The 6,489-nt window shown below is 43.6% G+C and overlaps 1 long non-coding RNA gene across 1 annotated transcript; it reads left to right on the plus strand.

Moving 5' to 3' along the window:
* The first annotated feature begins 3,432 nt into the window (after positions 1 to 3,432).
* Positions 3,433 to 5,670, plus strand: LOC133375071 (uncharacterized). The gene is made up of 2 exons (XR_009760064.1): positions 3,433 to 3,628; positions 5,043 to 5,670. It is a non-coding gene; the product is annotated as an uncharacterized LOC133375071 (long non-coding RNA).
* The last annotated feature ends 819 nt before the right edge of the window (positions 5,671 to 6,489 follow it).

The raw sequence follows: 6,489 nt of genomic DNA on the forward strand, positions 1-6,489 counted from the left end.
TTTTGCACTTTGTAGTCCTTCCCTATTTTAAATAGAACTGATTGATGACGTTTGTAACTTGCTGCAAGCATTTTGTACAGTAGGATAGAAATAATAATAATGAACATGTTCTGTGTCCAGGATTTGGCCTCAGAGAAGAAATTTCCAGGGTTGAGCCCTGGTGCATCCTGACCTGACTGTGCTTAAGCTCAGACTGTAGTCCACTATCCTATGAATGTGTAAGAAAAGATCTAGGAGTCTTTCTTCCGATTATAGCTTTAGGATCAAGGTGTGCACTTTCAGCTGAAAGTAACTTTAGAGCAACCAACTTTAAGTAGACCTTTGTCTGTTTTAAATGGTTGTGGAGTCACAGCCCAGCCTCTACAAATCATTGGGATGGTGCCACAGCATTGCTGTTTGGGCTTAAGTGTTAGAGAATATTTTTCCAGAGATCAGTGATGAAAGATACACCTCTGGATTTAGCAGCTTTTTAAAAACTGCCCTTGTGTTTGTGCCTTAAATATTTCCATCTGCTAATCAGGTTAATTGTTGTGCCATCAAAAATTACACCTGCTGATGCCTGCAGATCAGACTGTTAAAAATGCAGCAGCAGGCCAGTCAGGCCATTTTCTTGTGGTGTGAATTCCCCACTCCCAAGCCCTTGGATACTGTATGAGTTTTCCTAAGTACAATTGCCCTAAAGTTTTCTCTCCTTCTGCCTCAGCTCTTCACTTGGCCTGCTCTTTCCCCTTTTCTTGTCCTCCCCATCTTTCTTTCTCTCTGTTTTGTTTCTCCTCATTCAATGGTTTGGTGTGCAGCTCCTCTCTCTCCCTGCCCCCCTCCGTTTTCCTTAAGTTTGCTCCTGTTTCTTCCCAGCTGCTTTGAGCAAATAGTGCTACTCTCCTTTTCCCACCCCCTGCCCCTCCTACTTGCCACGGAAAAGGCATGAGCCATGAGGTGATTTTAACTTACAGGAAAAAGTGCGCAGTCATTAGCACTAACTGATTGGGTTGAAGAGGAAGTGATTAATAGAAGTGTAGAAATGGGGGATTTGGGGGCTTGAAAGAGACATCTAGTTCAAAAACCCTTCTCAGTGGCAGAACCCACCATGTGCAACAGAACCCTGAAGTCTTTCTTGGAAGAACAAGGCCTGCTGTCATCAGACCACATTAGATTCTTTTACAAGGCAAAGGCTCCAAAGTTCATTTGCCGCCTTTAAGCTTCTAGGACAAATTTTCCAAACAGGTGAAGTATGCAACAATTTACTATGGGGGAAAAAAGGGGGGGGGACTTGTGAGTCATCATTCAAGCTGACCAGAGGTACAATCTTAAAAATGTGGTTTTGTTGAGTTCTGAGAATCGTGAGAATGTATTATAAAAGCAGCATTTCAAGTGTAAAATTTGATTTCAAGTGTTGGGGTATCAGTGAGATTCTATTATGCCATTCTGTTAATCTTATGGATAAAAAAAATATTCTACTACCCCGTGTGTGTGTGTTTATTTTAAATATTGTTTTAGGCTACTTAGATGTGTTGCAGACAAGGCCAGCACCTTGTAGGTGTTTTTTTTTTAAAGTAACTGAAATGTAACTGTAGTGATTACTTTTGAGAAAAAGTAAAGTAATCAGTTACCTTCAGAGCAATTGTGATTGTAACAGTAATTACTACTTTTTTTGGTCAAGTAATTGTAACTATAATTTATTACTTTTTAAAAGTAATCTTCCAAGCTGTGCAAAAAGCTGAGTTTTGGAAGAAAGGGAATCTCGATCAGTTAAGTGCGGAGCTGCAAACTTTGCGTCCTGCTAATTCACCATCTTGTTTCCAACCATGAAAGGTTGAATGGAAATGCAGTAATGAATAAATGAATCTGTCATGAGTGAAGTCTGTCCACTGTCTGCTCTGACCCACAAATGTTTGTGCTATGCTCAGTCTTCAAAGTGCTCCAAGACTCATAAAGCTTTGCTTCTATAGCATGGAGATGTCCTACTTCTGGAAATGTGAGGAGGGTGTCTCTGTGCAAAGATAGATGATAGTATGTGGCAGGTGGCTTATTCATCCCATGTCCAGAGCACATTCAGCGAAAAAGAAGGTGGGCAACAGGTTTGCGCTCTCAAAAACATTTTAGCTTGTCTCTGAAAGGAGAGGAAAGGGTTAATCCTCCTTTCACTTTGGAAAGTGTTCCATAACCAGGACCTTCTCTGAGAAGCTCTGTGGGTAGGGGCTAGGGTGGGAAAGATCTATCGCTTTCAGTTCTCCCCGTTACTCATTTTTCCAACCTTAAATTTGGTTCTGTACTTTTGTGCAGTAATTTGCAAATTTTTATGTTTCAAAAAAATCCTCATGAACATTCTCCAGCATTTTAGCGCAAATCTCATTGATAAACCTAGATTTTTGAAGGCATCTCTGACCGACTCTCTCCCTTGCTAGCTACAAGTCTTTATTTTTGAACTTCTCAGTAAATGAGTGATGCCAGTCATGTCTCATTCTGAGGTTCTAGCTAACCAGCAGGCCCCACATATTGAACCTTCTCTACTGTAGGTTCTGGATGATGTGCTGACTATGTGACCAATATGACCTTATAATCGCTGGCAACATGAAGAAAGGTTTGGCCTCATAACCCTGCAGTAGGTTTTGGGATGTGTTGCCCATGTAACCAAAGGGTTGTCCATGTTACCCTGTAAAAGTGTCCAAGTTATGGATTGTATCCGAAGTGGCTCCTACTCAGAAGAGATCCAATGAAATTAATGAACATGATACATTTTTCATTTATTTCAGTTGATCTACTCTAAGGAGAACTTAGCTGGATACAATCCTATGTGTTTGTTGTGAAAACATAGTGTTGGCTATCAAACATACACAGTGCCTCGAGACAACATTTGACTTGCCCTCCATTCTGATACAGAGGGAAAACACAGAGATTCTGTGCCGAATCCCAAAGACAGGTCACATGTTCCTTTTGGTGATAGCTGACATGACACAGCCCTCAGATGATTCACTGAACACAAAAACATCTTCATAAACCTACCTATGCTGGAGAGCATGCAGTTCTGGTATCCGATAGGAGGAGGGAAACCACAAAATGCAGGTAGAAAAGATACCCTGAGGCTTTTGAGGTGTTGATCTCATCTATTGATCTCAATCTTATTGCCATATAAAATGCTGCTAAATGCTAGTTCTAACAATTAGATTAAAGAGGAATGATTGCTATCTGAGATGGAACAACCAACTGAAAAGGAATCATGTCCTGTTGAGCAACTAATGTGATGTTCAGCCACGTGGATCCCAGTGAGAAGGTCAGCTCCATTCTCTGTGATGTTCATATTCATAAAACCATCCTTTCTAAGTGCCATCCAAGAGATGTGTGTGATGTAAAAATCACAGTCTGATGAGCATCAAATGCCACTAATTACATACCTTAGGAAATTATCTCCCAGTGTGAAAAAAAGCAAGAGACGTGGGATGGAGAGATGGATGGTGCAGCACATAGACATGTGCTTTGGTAGGCAATGAAGAATGTGTCCGTTCATTTGTGGTTCCTCATTTCCCAGGGAAGGGTGCTTGGAGCTCTATAAAAAGGTCCTGTGTCTCTGAGCTCTTCAGTCACTGACTTGCATCTCCATCGTGCTTACAAGTTCTGACTGCTGCACAAGGTAAGTTAAATGGAACTGCTGGGAAATGGGAATTTATGAGAGCTCTTCCAGAAACCCAATTCTGCCACTGCAGTTAGCAGCTGGAACTACTTGCAGAACGAGATCCCTCAGGTTCGCCTTTCCATGGCTTGATAGTGCTTTATTCCTTTTAACACATAGCAACAGAGGAAGCTGCCTTGAACTGATTCAGACCACTTGCTGTCTGCCTCAGTATTGTCAACACTCTCTGGCAGCAGCTGTCCAGGATCATAGACGCAGGGGTCTCTCCCAGCTCTAACTGGACATATAGGGGATTGTACCTGTGACCTTCTCAATGTAAAGGAACTTCTCTTCCTCTGAGATACGGTCATTCTCCTAGATACCAAGGAAGACCCCAGTCCTCATGGTTCTGAATAATGGGCTGATTTAAGCAAGGGCATCAGAGACTTCTTCGATCCAATCCAGACCATTGGTCAATCTAGCTCCAACTTGTCTACATTGACCAGCAGTGGCTCTCCTGGGTTGGAGACGGGTCACTCCCAGCCCTACCTGGAGATGCTGGGGATGGAACCTTGGGCTTCCTGCATGCCAAACAGATGCTCTACCACTGAGATGTGGCCCTTTACCTAACCAGAGATGCTTTCGGCTGGAATGTGGAGCCACATATTTACAATGAAACCCCTCCCCAAATGTTCTTCTGATGTTATGGGAATACTGAAATACCTTTTGTTCTGAATGTCTTCCTAATATCGGATATCTCTAATTGGCACTCAGGGCTGGGATGGAGAACCTATGGCCCTCCAAATGTGGCTGGACACACTTCCCATCAGCCTCAGCCAACATGCTGATTGGTGAGGGGTGGTGAGGGGTGCAATATAGCAACTTCTGTAGGTCCACAGGCTCCCCATCACTGCTCTATACAGAGCATATAAGGCCTCTTGTGGGATCAGACCAAACGTTCAACTAATCCAGCATTTCAGTTCCTGAAGTGGCCATCTGCAAAGTCTACAGCAACACAGGAAACCAGCATCGCCAATGGTTAGGAATAGGGATGGAATCTTGGTTGTCTCAGTTTCTCATTTTTCTATTCTCAAATTCACTTCACATTCATGCAGCAATTTGTGATTTCCCCCCTCCCCCTTCTGGAGCTCTTATGGGGTCACCAAGGATAATGGGTGGTCATGAGAAATCCAGACAGCTCCAAATATCCAGAGAGCTGGGGCCGCACTCAGCACTACAAATGGTGTTCTGATGTTTCATCGCAAACTATGTTTAAGAATAGATTTTATTCTAATCTGCCCATTTCTGTACACATTTTATTCCTACATACAAAATTTTATGCACTTTCATATGGTATTGCAGGGCATTTTGAACAATGCATGGATGTGAATATTGTGTGGTTCAATTACAATAACTAATGATTTGCTTCCTTCAGCTTCACTGCATCAAAATGTCCTGTTGTGGAAGCCACCGCTGTTCCCGCTGTGGCTGCTCCCCCTGCTGCTGCCGCAGGACCACCTGCTGTTCCCGCTGTGGCTGCTCCCCCTGTTGCTGCCGCAGGACCACCTGCTGTTCCCGCTGTGGCTGCTCCCCCTGCTGCTGCCGCAGGACCACCTGCTGTTCCCGCTGTGGCTGCTCCCCCTGCTGCTGCCGCAGGGTCACCTACTGTTCCCAGTCATGCTCCTCTTCCCAGCAGTACAAGCGCTGAACACATTAGAAATTGCTAATGAGGATCTGGATGCAAATAACAGTATGCTAGTCCAGTACCCGGAAACAAAATCCTTCATGCTGGTTGCCACCTCAACACCCGGAATATTGAGATTAATGTCAACACACACACACACATATTTATTGTGCTGATATTGCTGACTTAGATGCCACTTCTTCCTGCCTCCTTCATGAAATTGAAGATTCTTCTCTTCCACCCTACCTGAAAATCCCAGTGAAGGAGTCTTGGCTTTTTCGTGGCATTTATGGTGCTCCTATTTTCCCTTCAATGTTTGGGATGTGATTGTCTCTTCCTAGTTCTGTATTAACTCTCCCAATTAAATTCTGGAATCATAGCCGTGCCTTGTATTGTTGGTTCATTCTGTGGGTCTTGTATCTCTTTCCTTGGGGGAAAAGGCCATAGCTCACTGGCAGAGCATATGCTTTGCATACAGAAGGTCCCATGTTCAAACGCTGGCAATGCTCAATACGCAAGTGAATGTCTCCATACTGAAACCCTGGAGAGCAGCTGCCCATCACAGTCAACCATACTGAGCTAGATGGACCAGTGGTTTGACTCGGTACAAGGCAGCTTCTTACATTCTTATTCAAAAAAGGATTAGACTAATTCATGGAGGATAAAGATATCAGTGGCTACTAATTCTGATGGCTGTGTTGTCCCTTCGGTGTTGGAGGCAGTATGCTTCTGAATAGCAGTTGCTGAAACCTCAGGAGGTGGAGTTGCAGCAATGCTCACCACTGATTTGCTTCTAAGAGGCATCTGGCTAGCTACTGTGGGCCATGGGTCTAATTCAGCAGGTTCATCTTACATTCTTACCAAAGATCTGTGAGTTTTCCACATTCAAGGAAAGGTGACTTGTGGCTATTTCAAATCATGCCCTTAGAGACAGTACAGATGCAACCAGGTTCAAACTCTTGGTGCCTCCCTCCGAGGTGCCTCCCTTGCTTTTAGGATGATTTATCTCTCTAATAATTTAAACAAATTTATGAAGGATAAAGATATCAGTGGCTACCAATTCTGATGGCTGTGTTGTCCCTTCAGTGTTGGAGGCAGTATGCTTCTGAATAGCAGTTGCTGAAACCTCAGGAGGTGGAGTTACAGCAATGCTCACCACTTGCGTTCTTCTAAGAGGCATCTGGCTAGCTACTGTGAG

The sequence above is a fragment of the Rhineura floridana genome, chromosome 22 (assembly GCF_030035675.1).
Source record: "Rhineura floridana isolate rRhiFlo1 chromosome 22, rRhiFlo1.hap2, whole genome shotgun sequence".
In the NCBI taxonomy this organism is placed as follows: domain Eukaryota; kingdom Metazoa; phylum Chordata; class Lepidosauria; order Squamata; family Rhineuridae; genus Rhineura; species Rhineura floridana.